The sequence below is a fragment of the Eurypyga helias genome, unplaced genomic scaffold (assembly GCF_000690775.1).
Source record: "Eurypyga helias isolate BGI_N326 unplaced genomic scaffold, ASM69077v1 scaffold9241, whole genome shotgun sequence".
Taxonomy (NCBI): domain Eukaryota; kingdom Metazoa; phylum Chordata; class Aves; order Eurypygiformes; family Eurypygidae; genus Eurypyga; species Eurypyga helias.
Window position 1 is genome coordinate 29,123 of NW_010231463.1, and position 21,238 is coordinate 50,360.

General features: G+C 48.9%; 1 protein-coding gene across 1 annotated transcript in view; it reads right to left on the bottom strand.

Moving 5' to 3' along the window:
- The window catches only part of LOC104516675 (disheveled-associated activator of morphogenesis 1-like), a gene marked incomplete at its 3' end in the record, with an annotated part of 48,456 nt that extends 29,094 nt beyond the window's left edge, over positions 1 to 19,362 (bottom strand). Inside the window, exon 1 of the mRNA XM_010161090.1 lies at positions 19,257 to 19,362. The remainder of the gene's footprint in view (positions 1 to 19,256) is intronic.
- Positions 19,363 to 21,238: the final 1,876 nt, after the last annotated feature.

A 21,238-nucleotide genomic window follows, 5' to 3' on the forward strand; every position in this document is an offset into this window, starting at 1 on the left:
AAATATTTCTGTTTGGATTTGACATTTACGGTCCTGGCAACCTTGACAATCGCGTGAATTCAAAAGATGCATTTGCTTGCCTTGTGCCAAAGCTGGCAGGGAGGACACACCATTGTCCCTGTGGGGAGAGGGACCTGTACCCCAACCGTTGCTGCAAATTCCAGCAAATCCCCACCAACTTCCCCGTGCCACGGCAGCCGGGCAATTTCTGTTTGGATTTGACATTTACGGTCCTGGCAACCTTGACAATCGCGTGAATTCAAAAGATGCATTTGCTTGCCTTGTGCCAAAGCTGGCAGGGAGGACACACCATTGTCCCTGTGGGGAGAGGGACCTGTACCCCAACCGTTGCTGCAAATTCCAGCAAATCCCCACCAACTTCCCCGTGCCACGGCAGCCGGGCAAGCCTGCGTCTCAGTCCAGCCAGGAGTATGGCAAATTTGGGAGGCTGGTGCCAGGAACAGCTGGATGTGCTCAAGGCCACCAGGTACGTGGTCCCCAGCACAGGTGACTCGACGCTTAAAGAATGCCCTGAGCCACAGATGCAGCAGAGCTGAGAAAATATCCTATATTCTCCCCACAGCTCTTAAATGTGTCCCTAAACATCCACTGGCAACCACCGGTTGGGCAGCTCTTTTTCATGGAAAGTTTTACTTGGCTTTAATTAGATAAACCCTACTTGAAATTCCAGTAAATATTTACAAGACGCGATTTCAGCTGATAAAAATCACACGGTGCCGGTAGCTCAGGCTTCCCTACGCAGTGCTTACGTGGGGCATCGCTCGCACCGGCGGTTGCTCGGGTTTTGCAGATTTCTGAAACTCAGGTTGGGAGCAAAGCTCAGGAAAGAGGTATGTGTCTTGCTTGACTGACAACAGCAAGGACAAGGCAAATATAGCCCCAAAATTGGGACGGTCAGTCAACGATACAAGCGGAGGGCCACCTACCAGGAATGAGGATGGTGGAGAAACACCCTAATGAGAAAAATCAACCAGCACTGTAGAGAATTTTTGAAAAGCCTAAACATTTGTCTTACAAAGCCACACACCCACACATTTTATTTCTGAGAAACAAGACGCTGAGATGTTAAGAGACAGGACAAACAGCCAAGGTTAATGCAGAAGGTTGAAATATGGATGACTCAGATTTATTAACAAAGCTATGAAGAGACTTGGGAAGAAAGGTCAGCACTTGGAGAGAAGTGTCTGATCTCCCTGGAGCCAGCCATTACCTTCTCACTACAGAATTATACACCCAAATACCCAGCTGCTGTGCCCCACCAGAGAGCCAGGACGGGGGCAAACCTGGCCTTGGACCCTACACCACACATGGCAAACACTGCCCTCCCAAAACAGGGACATTGAAGAAAATTCAGGCTCCACCCACATTAACAGAGTATCTGACCCTCAAAATTATCTTCAATCGCATATTTTTAGCACATGGCGTAATCATCTAAAAAAAAAAATTATGGGCATCAGCTACTGGATCTTCATGGGGGATAATCTCAGGCTGTGCAACTGCTCTGTGCCCAGTCCGGAAGGTCCCTTTTTCCTCAAGAGCCCCAAATCTCATTTCACATTTCGCATCTTGGATTTAGAAAAATGCAGCCACTGGAGGAATTTCAGCTGCCATGAAAGCTCTCTCACCAGCAGCCAGCACCGCAGCAAATCCATTAGCAGCCTGCTGGCATCCCTTCAGTGTTAGGAGGGGTTTTAGATCCGCTGGGGAATTTCTTTCCTAAAGAAGGGAGGGAAACAAACAAACCACAGACACACAGAACTCTGTCCACTCCTCCATAGAGGAAAATGTCGCAGGATTGGGATTTGAAGAGGCATGAGGAGCAGGATGCATAGGAAGATGCCAATGGCTGCCCAACGCTCCGTGCCGGCTCAGGAGCTTGGTCCCAACCCGCACATCCTCAGCTCTGCAAGGTTTGGTCGCTGGGTCATTCCCAGTTCATGGGTACGGCCGTGCCATGTCCAGAGCACGGATCCATGCCATGCAGATCCTGCTTCTGCAGCTGGTCTGAAGCAAACGGACCTGTTCTCTTTCACAGCGTGTTTTCCATACCCTTTTCAACACCAGTCAACCTCATCCTCGAAACCTGCTACTACGTACAAGCTCTGACTTGGGCTTGCAAAAATGTATGGAAAGCTTTCCTCAGAACAACACCTGCTCTTCAGAGATACACGCTCCTGATGGTGTTTTACGAGAAGTTTGAATGACAGACCAAAAGGCGAGATTTTATTTCAGGTTTTAAAGCAGACAGTCACATAGCAACCAAGACAAGGTATTTTTGAGCTGCTTCCAGCTTTGGAGCTATTGAGGTTCCTCATTTTAATCTATACACAATTAAAAAAACCCAATCACCCTATAGTGCAGGCTGAGTGGGCTGCAGGTTATTAGCAACCAAGGCTAAAAAGGGTTAGAGAAAGAATATGTTAGCTATCAGGCAAAGAGCATTAAACCTTCAGGAGGCTGATGAATATTCATTCATGTGATGGATCAAAGTCAAAACCTGGCTCCCTGGCAGGTCGTCAGGAGCTGCAGACAACGCAGATTGTATCGTCAGAACAAAGTCCAGCTAAGCAGTCTTCTCCTTCCCTGCAAATCCTACAGAAACTGGTTATTCACGGAGAGAAAAAAAGACAGCCTCTGACAACCTGGAGGGCTGGCATTAAGGAAAGCAGTAGGCACCAGTTCCACGCGTCATCACATGTTAAGTGTCCTGCTCCCATCTCCCATTTATACCTTTGAGCACTAATTAGATCAATAAATTTAAATCAGATTGTGATCTAATAGTGCCTTCTGGCCTTTATTATTGAGCAGGCCAGAATAAATTAAGTTTAATTGCCCCTGTACATACAGAGCAGGGAAAATAGGATGGGATGGGTCACTGAGGCAACTTCTACCCAAATCCCAAGGAAGAACTGATGGAGCTGAATCATTCCCAAATAACTTTGCTTTCACAGAAACAAGGGTGGAAATGTGTGTGTGACAGGCTCAGCCTGAAAAGTCCAGGGAAATGAGGAGGAGGAGAAGGAGCTTCAGCCATGTGAGCTACCAGGACTGACTAGGGTCACCACACAGGACAGAAGACATGGGGCTATACAGCTCAGCATTGCAGAGAGAGATGAGTTTTGTTGGTTTTCCCAGCCCTAAAAAAAACAAAACCACCAAGCCTGCATCGCCCTGAGCAGTGCTTAAATGAAATCAGTCATTAGGAGAAAATTGGACTCCAGTGTCACTTCCGCCTTTGCTTTAAGGAAAGGCGAGCAGCAATTACTGCTGGCATATTCAACAGCCTCCTCAGCAAGCTAACGTGCTGCCAAAGCCTGTCTGAGACAGATGCCCCAACAAGCTGGTTTAAAGCCAGCACCTGTATTGCAGCACTGCGGCCTGCACCCTAAAAATACCCAGCACGAGTACAAACACATGCAAAGGAGCGTGCACGCTCCCCTTCACACCCGCCTCCAAACCTGCTCAGAACCTAGGAGCTAAATCCTCTAATATGAATATTAGCGTGTTGTTTTTCTGGCTTCTCTCCCATCCCCTCCCAAAACAAGGATGCAAGATCCTGAGTGAGCTCCTTCTCAACGCACTGAGCTTTATTTCAACGCACCAGGGGAGAGTATTTCTGTGCAAGTGCAGTAACTCTCACTGACCGTCCCTACAGAGCCCTGACCTATTTCAGCATCTTGGACCTCACCAAGCTTTGCCTTCACCACCCTGCAGAGCCTGGGATGCTCCCAACCGATGGAAATGTTCTGACTTCCACCGCTGCAAAGCGACCTCTTTGGCTGGTCGTGGCTGGGAAGGTGCTTGGCCTAGGCAGGCAGTTTTGGAAGACACTCCTACTCCAACCAAGTTTCAGAGTCGGGTATCCTGGACAACTTTTTACAGTACTTAACAGGCAGAAATTTGGCATCCCACACGTTGCACTCTATGCTTGCCCCATCCCACTGCTAAGCAATGGTGCAGCCTCCCTTGGTGCTTCTCCCCATGCATGTAGTGCCACAGTGCACGTCAAACCCACTACGTACCTTGCATCACTTTTTTTTAAACCAGCAATTCTAGATTACTTTCTTCCCACTGTAAGTCCCACACAGACCTCCACAGCAATAAAAACTGGATGCTCCCACAGCATTTTTCAGACTGGCTGTATGTTCGAGGCATCCCTTTTCCCACCTTACAGACCCAAGACAGCCGGCACCCTCCTTGGCTGGACTCACTAACCCAACCTCTTCTCGGGTTTGGGTCCTGATTGTGAGGCCTCTGAAACATGAGCACTGTGCTCTGCCCATCTATCAGGTGGCAGGGTTTGGGCTCAGCCCTCTCAAGATCAAGAAGAGCTGCTGTTCCATGTTTGCACCAAAGCTGGTGCAAAGAAACCCTTTTTAATGAGGGGGATCCAAGTATCATATAATTTTTAAAATAAAAGCTTTGAAATTGAGCCCTTATGTGGATCAAAAGCTCAGAAAGAGGACCGCCTTCCCCCAAGCAGGAGCCGCCTCCCCTCCAACACAGAAGCCCAGAGGACCTGAGCCCATCCCCAGCACCTCCAGCATGGACCCCACACTGAGCACAGTGCTGACATCCCTGGCATGGCCGTACCTGTTCAAAGCAACCAGGATGATTTTTTGGTTGCAAGCTCCCATGCTGGTTTTCAAAACCCCTTGCACCAGCATAAAGCTGTTTCCACAGGCTGCCCAGGAGGGGAATGTTTGTGACTGATGGAAATCCATGTGCAGCAACAGGAGTGAGGAAAAAAATGAAAACATTGGCTAAAGTGTTAACTTTAAACTGTTTGACAATTGCCTTTTCCCCCTCCAGCAGTCACAAAAGGTTCTGGGGACAGGACCTACAAGGAAGCTGTGAGGGGACTTTTTACAAGGGCCTGTAGGGACAGGACAAGGGGTAATGGGTTTAAATTGAAAGTGAGGAGGTTTAGATTAGATATCAGGAAGAAATTCTTCCTGGAGACAGGTTGCCCAGAGATGTTGTGGATGCCCCATCCCTGGAAGTGTCCAAGGCCAGGCTGGATGAGGCTTGGAGCAACCGGGTCTAGTGGAAGGTGTCCCTGCCCATGGCAGGGGGGTTGGAACTAGATGGTCTTTAAGGTCCCTTCTGACCCAAACCATTCTGTGATTCTATAACCCTTCCTGTCATGCTGCAAGAAAATCAGCTGCCAGGAGAAGCCTGACTCATCACTAAATCATAACAGCCATAATTCTCAGAGTAAGCAAATCTGAAAGACTTGGGTTTCATGAATTTATAAATACATCTGCCAAATCCTGAATTACCCCAGATCCTCCACCCCCTTCCCAGAAATCCTGTTTTACTCCATGAGCCAAATGAAGAGCATTTTGCACCTCCAAATCATTCCTGGGCTACCCGGTACCCAAAGGATGCTGGCAGGAACCGGCTGCAGTTGCAGGCTCTCAGCTCACTCCTGGAAAGCCCCATCTGCCAGCTCTGTCAAAAACCCAGTGCTCACCTAAAATGTGTCGCCTCTTCTTTGTATTCTTTCTTTATATTGAAGCATTTGACACAACCTGAAGCGTACATCTGGGCCTGCTGCCTTGCAAGAAAACATTTTGCTCTGCTCAAGGGCAGATGAACTTCGGCAGTTTGCTGGTGAAATTCATGGTGCAACAAGGAAAATCAAACCAGTCCAATCACAGAGCCAGTAAACAATTATGTGTTCACCAGTGAGAAAAAAAAATAGTTTCACAAATCTGTAACACTTGAGAAAAAGCCTGCTTTTTTCCATCTAAACACAAGTCACACCTACTGCAAACAGCAAAAGTGCTGGGAGAGACTTTTTTGATTGTGTCTGCACAGGGCTCCCAAAAATCTGGAGGTGTTGATGATGCTGCTCAGGGAGAAGAGCAGCAACCTCCATTGCACTGTGATAGTATCACGGTTCAGCTTGCGAGTCGCCCTTCCAGTGTGCGAGCGAGCTCCCTGTCAAGGGAAGTGCACGTGCTGTTGACTCCGCAATCCAGTTTTCAGGGGGGGCGGGACGGGATCTGTCTTAGTGCTCTCCAGGTGAAATCAATCCTCGGAGCAGCACCGCTCGGTTTGGCAAGCCAGCAAAAATCCAGAGCAGGGGATGGTTGCCGGCGTGTTGCAGGACCATGTCTGTCCCAGGGCATGGAGATAAGCTTGGGTCCAAGGAGAAGATGCTGCAGCATCCATCTGCTGCCCCAGGGATCCCCCACAGCCCTTCAACCCCTGCGGTTACAGAGCCCGGCACAGCTCAGTGTACAGATGAACCCAGCCAGGGAAAATGCTGCTGGAGTAAAACTTTGTTTAGCTTTTCAGGATTAAAACCCAAACCTTGCCGGAAGTTTCCCAGTCAGCACAGTGAGCAGTGCAGTAACCCTGAAGGAAATCATGAGTTCTCCACTAAAAGGGTAAACTTAAATGAATGATGAGTTGAGTGCAGGCATCAGAACCTCTAATCCACTGTGGACCACTTCTTACGGAAGCTCCAGCAGATCAGCTCAGGCAAATGCCATTTATTTCAGGAACAAGGACAACAAGCACGGAACCACAGACAAGACCCAGTTTGGGAACCTATATAAATATATATATTTCTTAATACTCACAGGGGTGCTGAACGACCCAATTCTACAAATGGACGCGTGCCTTTTTTCCAGCAGTCAGGTGGATTTGTGGTCCTCCTTTAGCAAACCAAAAAGCAGGGTGGGTTGGCAGTGGGAGAATGAACAAGTTTTCAAGTCACATTTTGCTCCCTTAAACGCCCTGAATGATTTGCATCCTGAAACCCAAGCATACCACTTGCCAGAGGTGGGCAAAGCCCAAGAGACTTCCCAGGAAGACACAAGGAGGCTGGGGAAGGCAGCTTTCCAGGAAGGATGCTGTAGCATCCTCCTGCCCTCCTTGTGCCCTGGCCCAGCTTCAAAAGGCAGCTCACAAAAACCCAGCAGAAAGGAAAGGAGACGCAAGGGGCCTCCCGGTACTCCCCTCACCCCGCCCTTGTTTTGGGGCAGCAGCTGCCGTCACCGCATTGTGGTGGGGCTCAAAGGGGCATAGACAGCTCTTTCAGAGCCGAAGTTGTGCGCAGGGGGGGATTAGCACTGACCCGGCGTTCTCTTGAAAGCCCACAGCCTTGCAGAGAAGACCCTCACAGAAACAGTTCTTTGCCATTTGAACCTGATCTCTCAGGGAGCCTTTGCAGGCGTCCAGTGCTGCTGATATCTGGGCTGGGCAATGCCAAACCTCAGCCAGGCAGCCCTCAAGGCCAAAATCAGTTAAGAGAGGGATGCAAGACACCCTGGACAGCTCAGGGGACTGCTGCAACACCTCCAAGCATCCCAAGACGAATATCCTCCTCCATCCCCACCCCATCCCCATCACAAGCCAACATCCTGCCCCGCTCCATTTCCATCACTGGTTTTGGCCCCAGCTGGAGGAAAACACTCCTGCAAAGCACAAAACACCTCCAGGAAGCTGATAATACTAAGCAGAGATGCCCATCCCAGCCTGTCACACATTATGTATAGCTAGTCAGGAAATGCATCTTCAGTGATTAGAAACATCTCAGGATATCAGGTACTGGGACCACCTCCTAGCCCAGCCGCTGGAAGGAGACCTCTCCCCTCACTATCTCCTCCTCCATCCAAACGGACAGGGATTTAAGCCACTTCATTTCCAAGATCACTGCCGGCTCTGCCTACTCCCTTTGATGATGCAAAGCTTTTGTCAATAAAAACTCAACAGCCTGGCAAGCAGGGAGAGAGGAGCCCTATTTCCCACTGGAGGAGGATATTTGTTTGCCAATTAGCCTTTTCCTGGAGAACAATAGTTCAATAAAACCCTTCCTTTATTGTAATTCCCCCCTTTTTCCTCCCCCCACCCCCAGCCTCAAGCCCTACTTCTCCAATGAATATTTGGGCTCTGACTTTGATTTATTGTATGCAAAGCCACTCTGCTAAAATGAGCTTTCCATTTCACTGCTCCCCATTTCAGCAGTAATCCCCGGGGTGAGACAGGCCCTCCGAGGGTAAAACAGAAAGGAGTGGGGGGGAGGAAGGCAGACAGGTTTTTCCTCTCTTAAAGCCTCTTAATTAATTTGGCTTCGCAAACTGGAGTTTCCAAGTTGCTCAGCAGCAGATGCTTCCAGTCCATCAGCACAGCAACATCTGCCGCAGGGCCACCGTCATGTGAAGGCAACAAGGACCTACCAGCTGAGTCCTGACGGGCTAGTTTTGGGTTGTGCTTAGAGATTTTTAGGATTATCCATGCTTAAGGTGAGGAGACTGGAACCACTGGGGCTCATGCAGCTTGTGGTAGGTAGCAAGCTGCTTTTTTCCTCTTTCAAAATGGAAACTGGGTGGAGGCTGCTGTAAAGCGCAGTCCTTCCTAACAGCAACCCGGATGGTAAGTATCATTTAACTTCAAGATATCATTAAACTTAGAGTCCAGAAAGTGCCCAAAGCAAACAAAACACATTTGTCAGATCTCTCAGCTGGCCTACCCATCTGCAATGCTGATTCCCCTTTAAAGAGTTTTCAATCCTGATGTTAATCCAGAGTGATTTTTTCCCCCTCAAGTATGAATGTGGGGTTGCAAATTCCTTGATAAATACATCTGATGGCAGAAATGGCCCGCCGGCTGCTTTCCTTCCAGCGCGACACTAATACCTCCCTGTGCTGCCTTGGATGAACGCTGAGAAACAATATATGTGAGCTCTCATCAGGCACAACACAATCCCGACAGCTTCAGTGCAACGTCTGCTCCCACCCATCCTGGGAAAAAGCAGCAATTTTTATCGCGTTACACCAAAAGACTGTTTGCACTTAAGCATAATAAAGAAAAGCATTTAGACATAATAAAGAAAAGCAGGCAAGCACAGCAGGCGAGACCAACTGGAAGGCTTGATTATATAGGGTGTTTTATGTCGATGCAACACGATGTAGCTTATGGCAAAAGCCCTGCTTGGACCAGGGTGGAGCTGCATCACCTCATGCCACAGGACAGCGGGAATTGGGTTTCCCAGGACATCTGGGACCCACCCCCTGCAATTCAAAGGACCTGGCTTAATAGAGGCACACCGTTTTAACTGCCAAACTATCCTGCCTCCCACCAATACAGGGAGCAAGGAAGGGCTCGCTCCGAAGTTGGCTTACGCATCTCTGCTGGGGCTGGACTGAAGGAAGGTCGCTCTTCCCTGGCAGGAGCAGCTAGAGGGGAACATCCGTCTGGTGCGGAACCCAAGCGGATGCATTTAAAACTCAAAGGAGGCTGTTATAATGTTTAATCCAGGAAAGTATCAGCATCAGCAGCAGCGATACAAACCAAATTTAAACACACCAAATACACGCACAGGATTTGGTTTTGTGTTTGTGCACTGATTTAACTTAACGTGTTTTTTCTCACACGCTTCCAAGTCCGAAAAAGGCATCTGTAGCATCGCTAATGCTTCAAACATCCTGCCTGCCACCATTTCTATAAGCTCCTTAAAAAACAAGCCTCTCCACCCCACTGAAGCAAATGCACCAGTGAGGAAACCCCCCTCAAAGGTGCAATACTGCAGAGACAGCAGACACCTCCCTGCCAGGGCTATGTACAGAAGCGGATTTCTCTTCTTTGCAGGTTTTCATGCTGCACTCATCACAAAATGCAATACAAGTTTCCCATCCCCATAGATAGTTATACTATGATCTCCCTTTTCATTAAATAATAATAATAGTTTAAGAAAAAAAAAAACACACAAAAAAAAAACAAACAGCCTCACAATTGCAATGAACTGCTTGAAAAAGTAACCCAAGGGGATCCTGAGAGGCTCAGACACAGAGAGAAAATAACTGTGTGTGAAGTTTTTAATTTAATCTCATCTGCTAGTTCATATATTTAGGACTAGCCACACTCCAGACGCACCCACAAGCACAGACGTCCTTTCCCTGCAGCCACTGCAGGCAAGACTTGGGCTGAGAAAGACATGATGTCACCCATTTCTGCTGAGGTACAGCACCACGCTCTGCCCTCTTCCACCCACCAGCTCCCTCCCGCGTGCCCACTGCGATCTCTGCAGAGATGGTCCATGGATCAACAACTTTACTTCGCTCAACTTACTGAGTCATCGAACCAGTACTCGATGCTCCTGGCCCTTTCCACGCTCACGGCTCCTTGCAGATGACAGGACAAGGGGTAATGGGTTTAAATTGAAAGCGGGGAGGTTTAGATTGGACATCAGGAAGAAATTCTTCCCGCAGAGGGTGGGGAGGCACTGGGACAGGTTGCCCAGAGAAGCTGTGGATGCCCCATCCCTGGAAGTGTCCAAGACCAGGCTGGATGAGGCTTTGACCAACCTGGTCTAGTGGAAGGTGTCCCTGCCCATGGCAGGGGGGTTGGAACTAGATGGTCTTTAAGGTCCCTTCCAACCCAAACCAGTCTGTGATTCTATGACTTCCTGCCTGGGGCTGGAGCTCACCACCCTGGCCAGCAAATTGGAAGTACCTTTCCCCATCAACACCGCTCCGGTTTATTCATGATTTGAAGCAATGGAGAGCTTCAGAACCCTCCTGAGGGTTCCTGAGTCCTGGTGGTGGCAGGGTCTTGCAGAGGTCTTCACCGTACCGCTGGTGATCAGCGCCTTCATGACATTCCTTCAAAACTCACCTCCTTTCCTGGCTTCAGGAGGATGCATGTGACAGACATGAGGTCTGCCCAGCTCTCCAGCGAGAAAGTGAATCCCCAATACCCCCAAAAAACACCCCATTCCTTTAGCGCTTTGAAGCTGGGAGAGCTCTAGCAGTGGAGGTCGTGACTGAGCTCTTGCTGAGAAGCCACTCAGGGCTGCAGCTTTCCATTAGCCAGCCCACCAGATTTTTAAACATGGCCCAGACAACAACACTGATAACGAAGCAGTGCCCAGGAGGTCTAACCAAGCTTGAAACCCCATGAGCTGAGCTTTATTCCTCGATGCGCACTTCCTCTTGCTCACACGACGAGGGTCACAAGCTAGCCAAGCAAAGGCTTCAAGCAGAGCGAGTCACGCACGTTGGGCTCCTGAAGCGGCTAAGCAGAGCCCTAGCAACACCAAAGCAAAGCTAAGCCAGAGGCAGTGGTGCTTTCCAGCTCAGGGACCATAACGCTACCGGAGCGTCTCTGCTCAGACACCCAAAGGTGTTGCTGCCGTACGCTTTGCTGCGAGATGGAGGTGGCCATGAGAAGGGGCTGGATAAGTCTCTTTTCTGATTAGCTCTCAGTGCAAGCACATCCACTGCATGGGGGGGGTTTGAGATGGAACAAGAACAACCAGAATCTCCATCATCTCAAAGCCCTCCCCACAATGGAGAGCCTGTAAGTTTGCTGCTTACCCGCTGCTCTAAACCTTGAAAAATAATTTTCCTCCATGTCTAACCTCAGTAGCAAATTGCTCCAAATGAAAACCGCAGTTAGGATGTCCTAAACACCCGCTAATGAAATACCTCAAAGAGAGAGTGACCTCGAGATCATCCACAAGCTCATGACTGTCCACCGGGGAAGGAAATTAAATAGCTTTGGCTAAGAAATCTTCACAGCATTTTCCAGCACAAGACCTGTATCATTGGAGCAAAAGCTTGAAGAAGCTGCACATTGGATTTAGGTACCTGAAAATTCCAGATTCACTCCACTACTGCTGATGCCACAGGAAGAGAAAACACCCTGAAATAACTCCCTCTACAAATAAAGACTTTCAAAACCCTGTTAATGCAGATTTTTAGAGCTGGCAAGAGCTACCTGTCCCCATCGACTGCAACACGAGCTGTGAGAGCAGGAGGAGGGGAAAAAAAAGCATCTTCCAGGCAATCACAGGCATTTTTTGAGCTGAGTGCCTCATGGGGGGAGCAAGCCATGCATCAACAGGAGCACTTGAAGCAGGCTGGTGCTTTATAAATTCACTTTCAGCAGATTTACTAACACGTCATATGGAGAAGGAATGTATGCTATGCAAATCCAGCCCCAGACTGCTCCCTGCCTAATCTAGCTTTAGATTCAAATGCTTATTACCATGGCGTCTAATCGGGTAACGCGTAATAGACAGGTTTAGTTTGGGGTCCCAGTACTCGGGCTGTGTTCTCACCAAGGCACCAAATGAAAGAAAAAAAATAAAAAAAGGAAAGAGAGGAAAAAACCCAACATTGCAAAGAATTCAAGCTCTGGTGGAAAGCAGAGAACAAAAACCAGGTGTGGAAAAAAAGTATTGACACCTACCCGTAAAAACAGGCAGATATGCCAACATTTGGCAGCTCACCAAGAACACAATGAACGTGGAGACCGCTCACGACCCAGCAAGGGGGAAGTAGGCGGCTGGTCTTTTGGGGTCTGTCCCTCCCTCCCGTGAAACATAAGGTGATGCAAGGATCTCACACCCCCATGTAGGACCCATCTACCAGCAGGTAGCTCCCAGCAGCACCGAGCACAGCAGGTCATGCCATAACCTCCCGGGTACCTTATGGACACTCTGGGCATCCATGCCAGGACCTCCAGAGCTTGGGTAACACGTGCCAACGCAGAGCTGTTTGCTGGTTTGGGGAGGAAGGGGTTCTCTTACTGCATCAGGGTCTGCAGCAGGAGAGTGGGACCATGGGAACACCCTTCCTGAAGGCTACCACCTCTGTTTGCTGGCACTAGCCACACAGCAGGGCTCATGCCACAGTCAAGGTCATCTCTGCCCTTACCTGCACCAGAAAAGGTGATTCATTCCACTTCTAAGTTTGTCAAATAGTCGGTCTGTCCAAGAAACATGCCACCCCTGGTACCTCCAGGATACAACCCAGATGCCAACCTTTCACCTCCACCATGCAGCTACAACTCGACCACCATGCACCAGAAATAACCCTGAGGCAGGGACACAAGGACCCACCACTCAGGCTTGACAGGTCCTCCTCTCCATGTGCTGCTCATCTGCTAAGCTACGCTTTCCAGCGGTCGAAGATAGTGAGGTTTTGAACCAGTTCTGACCTTCAGGATGCCAAATCCCAGCAGCTTGTCCTCCTCTGCCTCCACAATGCTGAACGGCACACAGACCTGCAACCAGCTCCAGCAAAGAGTCAAGACGTGCAAATGTTGCTACCAGCCTATGAAGACCCTACAAGACTGCTTTGACCCTGCTGCTCTACAGAAACGACACTCTGTAATGGGGTAAGCAGCACTAGGAACACCAACACTTATGAAGACGAGATTTCCCTCTGTGAACTTGGGCAACACGAGCCACGCTTATATCAAGGCTGCAGGATGAACTTATATTTATTAGACATCAGAGAATTCACATAGGCGAACATCCTCCCCCTACGTGTCTGTACAGAGCCCTGCAGAGCGGGCTCTCTGGTGTCTCCTAACATGGTAGATCCAACTAAAGCACTCTTTACAATGTGGATGTCCGTAACATTTGTGTGTATTCCCTAGTGTCTACTACAGACTGAGCTTTCATTGCATCCCTTCCCTTCATAAAAAACCTCCACAACTCCCTTCTAACCTGATGGCTGTTTTGACAAAGCTTACAGCAGCTCCACATATCTGAGATGAAAATCAGTCTGGAAGAGAGGACAAAAGCAGCCAGTGAGGAGTTGCTGGTGATAGGGAAGGAGAAGCAGATAGACCAACCAACTTTAATGCTTCCATTTTTAGGAAGCTAAGTTAAAATCATAGCTTAACTTTCAATGATGTACATTATTACTGAGGAAAGTGAAGTGGCTGATATCCTGCCTCTTGGGCACATGTGCTCTATGTTTCATCATTTGCCAGATGAATATTCAAATGCTTTCAAAGGAGAAGGAAAACAAACCCAAAGAAACCAGAGGCTGCAGCTCGCGGTGTTTTCATAAGCCTGTTCAAAGCCCCAGCCAGATTTATCAGCACCTGTGTCACTACCTGGCTGCGTGGGTGCTCTGGCTCTGCTCCTCCTCAGCTCATGGCGGTGCCTGGAGCAAATACCCCAGCAAGGTCATACTCACTCGTGAGCCAAACCAGAAAGAGTTCACATTGCACTATTTACAGCCACTACCACTTTTGGAGCTCTGCCTACAAGAGTATCCAGGACACGGTCACTCCCCATGATGACTGGGAAGAGGTCCTTCATCCCACCATGGATAGTTCACAGACACATTTCCAAGGGAAAAAAACCCAAAAAGTATGCCAAAGCCTCAGAAGCTGCATTTCTGAAGCTGTGGATAACACATGCAAAGCGCATGGTTCGCTTATGATAACCCAGGATGGCAACCCACTTGAGATGTAAAAATAATTTAATGAATAAGTATATTTAGATTTATAACCCCACAGCAGCTTTATTTATAGGGATGCCAATCACTTTTACACAGATATAAAATTGGTTGGCAGAATGCCTTAGACTATATCCAGAACCCCATCTGCAACAAATCTAAGCCGTGATATCTCTGCATACGTTTGGCCAAACAACCCTGCTAATGCCAGCCATCTTGACTTTAAAAGTACAGATGGGCCAGGGCAGGGGGCTCGCCAAGCCTGCTGCACAGCTAAAGATGGATCAATTTTGCTATCACCTACTATAAACCGGTTGGGGAAAGGACCAGATGAAGGAAAACCAGTCACCATCTGGGTTGTGTGGACGCTAATAGCAACACAATGCTGGCTGGAGAGCAAGCCAGCGTCCAGACAGGTGAATCTCTTTCTGAACTCTGCATCACTGAAACGGGGAGCTGTAAGCAAGGAAGAAAGACCCACTGGAGCTCTGAAAGGCAATGGGATTAACCTAAGGCTCTTTGCATAAAGTCTTTTTGATCCATCGCTCAAGACACAAAGCTGGAACAGAGGAAGATGCAGGAGAAATTAATTGAAAGTCATCGCTTGTCTCGGTCTCAAAGCAGACAAGGACTTCTGGTGGGACGACTTCTCTCCCATGGCTGCCCAGGATCTAAGTTATCTAAACCTGCGGATGTCAAGAGGAGAGGTTGCTGTTGATGTCCATGGGACTGGCATTGCAGCATCCCAAACTACCGTGTGTTGTTGGGGTAAGTCCGGGGGCTTTCTGTTGCTGCCCCCCTCCAGCTCAAGCTGAGACCCCCTGGTGAACTGAAAAGTTCTGTCCAATTCACAAGAAACAAAGAAAAAAAAACGTTATTCACCCCAGTGGGGCTTCTGAGGTCTGATGTCTCAGAAATGGGGCAAAACAGGGATGGCTCCACATCAAATACAGACTACGGGCAAACGCATCTCATCCATGAAAGTTGCAGTATTGTGGCAAATGCCAAGGCAGAAAAGGTTGCTCTGGAATATTACTTTGAATAGCTCTGGGAACAAACCCAGCATTAATTTTCAACACTTATTCAGCAAATGATTTGAATAAACTGCGGGAGGCTTGCGCACACATACTGACAGCATTATTTGGTAGATTTTTGCCTCTGCTCCTCAGATAATTTATGAGAAAACAACTCCCAGCAAACACGATCCCTTCCACTTCAATGCACAGATTTGTCTGACTGCCTTTGGGACAAGGTAAGTTCTCAAGATCCCTCTCAGCCCAATTTTAGTATCATCATACACTGCAGACTGTTTACATGCTGGCATTTGCTCTGATTCATCCCTGGAAATAAATATGTCTAAAAGAGTAATTGATGGAAAGAAGAAACAGAAACCCAACAGCAGTTCCCTCTCTCAAGGACAAAGCAAAGGAAAACAACCAGATGCAGAGCTATGACATCCTCAATCCAAATGTTTTCCAAAACATTTCCAAATGTTTTCCAAAGCTTCTAGCTGAAGCTTTCACAGCTAGGCTGCAACTCCACCAAAGCCTCGGGCTACGGTTGCAGCTCATGCCGTTATTTGAGCGCAGCATCATGGTGCATCGCAGGAGGAGATGGTTGGCAATGACTTTTCCAACACAACACCTGCCAAAACACACCCAAGACCCATGTGCACAAAACACAGCGTTTCGAAGAAAAACTGCCTCTGCTTTCTAAACAGGTCATCTTCGTATGTGAGAAAGCTTGAATGTGACATGGGCTTTCAGGAAGAGAGTCAGTGAATGCACGTGGCCAGATCTCTTCACCTTCACGGCAGGCTTTTGAGTTTGTTCAAAGAGACTTAGGAAATCACTCCTCCGTCTCTAATCCTTTGGAATTACGGAAAATAATAAAATGAAAAAATAATAAAACAAAAATTATTTTTAAAAGCCACTTACAGAGAGTAAAGAGTGAAAAACACGTATTTGCTACACTTAAGCAAGAAAAGCTGAAGTTCTGTCCAAGCATCAAACATGGACGTTTATGGCTATTACATAGCCAAAACAGACTGTTGTGGGAGAAGCTGGTCTGAGCAGCTGATCCCAACAGCAGCAGCCAGGGGGTGAGCAGCAAGGTTTAAGCAGTGCCTAGCTACATGGACCAACCGCTCCGGGGATGCCGGAGCATGGCTGGTCCTCGTCCCCAGCCTACTCACCCCACTGCTGACATGACAACTTGCACTCATGACCATAAAGCGGAGTCCCAAAGGTCCTTCAAAATCCAAAGCTGATCTCCACCTCTTTCAACTTGCTTCTGGACACAATCAAAACCCAAAGCAGGCTCCTTTCTGATGGAGCCATCTTATCAACTGTACGTTGGCTTTTAATTAGACCTTTTGTAGAGTTGGAAAAAAAAAAAAAGCCTTCCTTGAGGATGATAAAGTCTAGACACTACAACATATTTTCCAGCTGATCCAGCAAACCTAAAAAGCCCTCCCTTGATCTTGGACTGCCACGATCAAAGCCATTATTCCATTTGGAGCCCTTCTGAAACTTCAGCTTCCCAATGTGCAAGTTATTTTTAAAATCTAAACCAGGCCAAGCCTCTTGTTCAGAGTTTTACAAGGAAAACGGGGTGTGCTCCTCCCAAACCTTCCCCTGCCACATCTGGAAGTGGCTGGTGGGCACATGGTGGAGCATGAGACCATGCTGGGGGCACCTCAATGTCACCTGGTGGCTACGGCCTGCTTGCATGGGGGAACACTGCCCATCCCCAATGGTGGCTGCGGTGTGGAGGAATACTCTCCATCCTTGAATGGGATAAAGGTTTTTGAAGGGCAAACATCCTTAGGACCTGGGTCAGTTCTGAGAGGACCTTTGGTCAGTTCTGGCGGCCAAAGCTCGCAGCGACCAGGCTGGAAGAAGTCAAAGGACAGGCGATCCACAGTGACGAGGAGCTTGGGGACAACTGGAGGGCATTTTAAAAGCATGTGGCCACCAAGCTGCTCCTCCCGTGTCCCAGGGTGGACTTCTAACACATATGTTCTTCAAAGAGAGATGTGGACCTTCTTCATTGGCAGATGGGGGCATGAGGTGGCTCCCACCACAGAAAGGAGAAGAGAGCAACATGAAGCATTCACATGCTCCAAAGCTACTTAAAAGCCAAATTTAGCTTCCCAGTGAATGTTTCATTTAACTGAGCAGCTTCTAAAGCACGAGGCAAACAAGCCACATCATCTCCTTTTCCTCACAATATTTGCCTCCACAGCACTGACCACTTCCCCTACATGCTTTCATCCTCCTCAGTTCCCAGCAGCTCTGCTCCTCCTCCCCACCTCTCCCTCTTCCAAACCAAGATGATCCGTGAAAGGCTGATGGAAGCGGGCAGGCACGTGCCAGGAGGATGGGGATTAGAGACCTCCCGTCCCCTCTGGCATCCCTCACTGCAGCTGGAGGGGCCATGCCAGGCAGGAGCACTGGCCACGCTGCACATCACACATCCCCAGCACTTCAGAAGGTGATGACTGAACCTCCACCAGCTTTCCAGCTGGGTAAACATCAAGGGAAAAATCAGGTCGACAGCCTTCCTTAAGAATATTTCCATCAAATCAGACTTTTCCCACCCCATGCACACTGCAGCAGAGAGATCGAGGGCCACCAGCAACCCGGCGCTGGCTGTGACAGCTACCACATCATTCACAGAGGGGACAGAGGATTTGCCAGCATCTCCCCACAATGTTGCTGGGGAGCTGAGTGAGGTAGGCGAGATGCGGGAAACCTGCTCAGCTTCAGCTCTGCTGTGGCACCGAGTCCAACGTGTGCCCCAGTGCAGTGGTTCATCTTTACTCTCCCCAGAAAATGCAGAGAGATGGACTTCAACCTTAGACTCCATGCAAGCACATTTTGCTGGGTCTACTGAAGCCACCAGAGCCCCGCAGATCCCGACGGCCCCACCTTGCACTCACCCTGGCCCCTTCCCTCCAAGGAGCTTCTCCTGGGGAAGATGGAGAGCAAAGCCTCGCCTGTGAACCCATGAACCCCACAAAGGATAACACAAAGTTATTGACCTCAAAAATTTACGGTCCCCATCACACAGGAGAGCAGACAAGCTGATGGCAATGGCTGCTTCTGAATTTAAAAGGATCTGAACCCAGCACGGAAGCAGCATGCACCCCAAATCCTCGTCCCGAGCTTGCACACCTGACATGATAAACGAGGTAGTGAGGGCAGCCAACAAGCCAGCATCTCGGCACGCAACCCCTACCAACCCAGCTCGGGAAGAAAGGGAAAGCAAGGGGAAGGCAGCAAGTCATCCAGCCTCACACTGCCACCAGCATGGCAATCATCCTCAGCCGCTCTCGGAGACAAACGCTGAAGGGAAAATACCATGCAATTCATTTAGGTGCTGAGCACGAACCAGGGGTGGGTTCAGCTCCGTATCTGTCTTGTTGGAAGGCTTTCCAGCCATCCCATCCTCTTCTGCAGTGGTTTGCTCTGTCTTTCTCATCTCACGAGTTAAAGAGATGGGAAATGTGAGCATCACCAGCCACCCTTCCCAAAGCAAACGCGCAAATACAGGCTGAAAAACACACAATTTCCAATCCTGGCAAACGTACAGCAGTAACTTATTTCCAGGCAGAGCTGTGATTTTTATAAGGTATACTTCTGGGTTAAGGAGTCAAAGGTGTAACTGTACAAGCGAAAGCAAAAGCCCTTTATTTCTGCAAAGTCTTTTTTTATTTTTTTCCTCCTCCTGAAATGACAGGGAGTAACAGCTCTTGCCAGTTTAGTGGGATATACATGAAGGCTTGGCTGAAAGCAACCTCATTAAACTGGCTGGGTCGTTAAGCGCCAATCCAAACACACAGTCCTCTGATCACTGCATGACAGGCTGGGAACCAAAGGCAGCTCACAATTAAACCCGTGACAATCAGGAAAAAATCCTTACAACACCACCCCCCCCACCCACCCACCTGAAGCAGAATCCACCAACACCATCCCCACCCTCTTCTTTTTTTTTTCTTTTCAGATTTTATTTACTTACATAAGCAGCATGACAGATAACTTGATAACTTGGAGGAAATCAGATGCTTAACGATTAAGCGACACTTAGACGGCCCTCTGGAAGATAAATACGCCCTTTGGAAACCCTGCAACAAAACCAGAAGGTATAAACAGACAGTTACTAATTATTCTGATTAAATCTTGGAAGACCTGAAATACCCGACTGCAGCAGAACAAAGCCGGTGTGCGCCAGGGCTGCTCCCAAAAATAAGTCACACCCTTTTTTAAAAGAATTCACCCAAATAAACCTAAGTGCTTCTGTGTTGTTTTTGTTTGCGTGCGTGTTTAAGGTCTAGGCTGATAGGAAACCTCCGCCGTACCCCACCCCGGAGGGATCCCGTCGCCTCCAGCTAAAATTAGACTTCAAGGAAAGCAGGCGAAGGCGGGTGTCTCCGACCTGTGCCGGCACGGGCCAGGCTCCCACCGGAGCGGCGCACGGGGGTTTTTCCTCCCGTCCCATCGAAACCAAACCGAGAGGGTTTTTTTTGATCAAAAGAAATAAATAAGGCGTGCTCATAGGGATAGCAGGTCTACCCCGCTGCCACGCTCACAGGTTCAAGCTGGATTCAGGATGCAGCGAGATGAGGATGCAGCTGAGTCACGGAGATGGGATGGGAATCAATGGGATACTCAGCCTAGCGGTGAGAGGAACCAGCAAAACCCACCAGCAGCTCACCCACCACAGAGTAAGGCACCTGATTGACCGTGGTCTGTGACACCAGTGCCAGGAGCTTCTGTTGCAGTAGACGGCGTGCAAAGCAAGATAAGGGAAAGCGCTCGGCCGACATTCCACTACTCTCCTTGCCTTGGAGGAAACGAGGGTTTCTCTCCCCCCTACTCTCTGCCCTCCCCCTACCACATTAAATGCCAGCGGAGCCTAAGGGAATATTTAATCTCAAGCTTCGGTAATCAATCTGTTCACCCTCACGCATGAGAAAGAGTCACAGCAGCAAGCACCAAATCCCATTTGTACCCAGCAATACGACATTTTAATTATGTACGTAACATTTCCCTTTTAACATAAATCCTGAACAGATCCAGGCAGCCCCCAGGTTGTGGGTGGGGAAGGACATAGTGCTCAGGACGAACATGGGGACCCAGGGGAAGAAGGGGAGGGGAAACCACTCTGGTAATTATTTAAAATGACAACTTTATACGGCTGCTCTAGTTTGCTGTCGGCACAATGATGCTTTGACCTTGTGTTCTCCATCCCAGAGGACGAGCAGCAGCGTGGCAAGCAGCAAGCCCACATCCAGCCCTGACACCAGAAGCTGCCTTGGTTTTATCCCAACACACCAGCAAGCACGCAGGAAAAAGGGACAGAAAACACAAGATGTGCACATATGGAAAGGCTTGGGCCAGGCTATGATACAAATAACAGCAACAGGGCCTCTCCACTGGTGCTGTGAGACGTACTCCGATGCCTGTTCACATCAGAGGGAACATTTTTAGCTTGCTTTTTTTCCCCAAGAGCAAGTATGGCTGGACCAGCAAAACCATCACATGGTTGCCAGTGCAACAGGTAGGTAGCTGCGAGCAGCATCCCTCCTCCACCCAGCCAGACCACATCCCGAGTGGCACAGCTCTCAGCTATTTTAAAATCTATACTTTTTTTTTTTTTTAAATGCAAACACATGCACAGACTTTTCTAATATATGGGAACAAAAGAAGGGACACCCTGCTGAAACCCTGTGTGCAGCTCAGCTGCTCTCTGCAGCAACGAAGGAAATGAGAAGCAGAGACCAGGCACACGACCTCTCAACGTGGCACAGTTCGGCTCTGGGAATGTTACTGCATTTCCCAGCATGAGCTCTGATCTCCAAGAGATGCAAAACGGTCTCGAAGCCACTCTGGGGGAGAAATGGAGGGGTCCTCGAGGGCTCAGCCAGGCAGGTGCAGTGGGATGGAGAGCTGGACTGTGGGTGCTTACGGGGATGGCCCACCCCAGTCCATGCCCCGTCG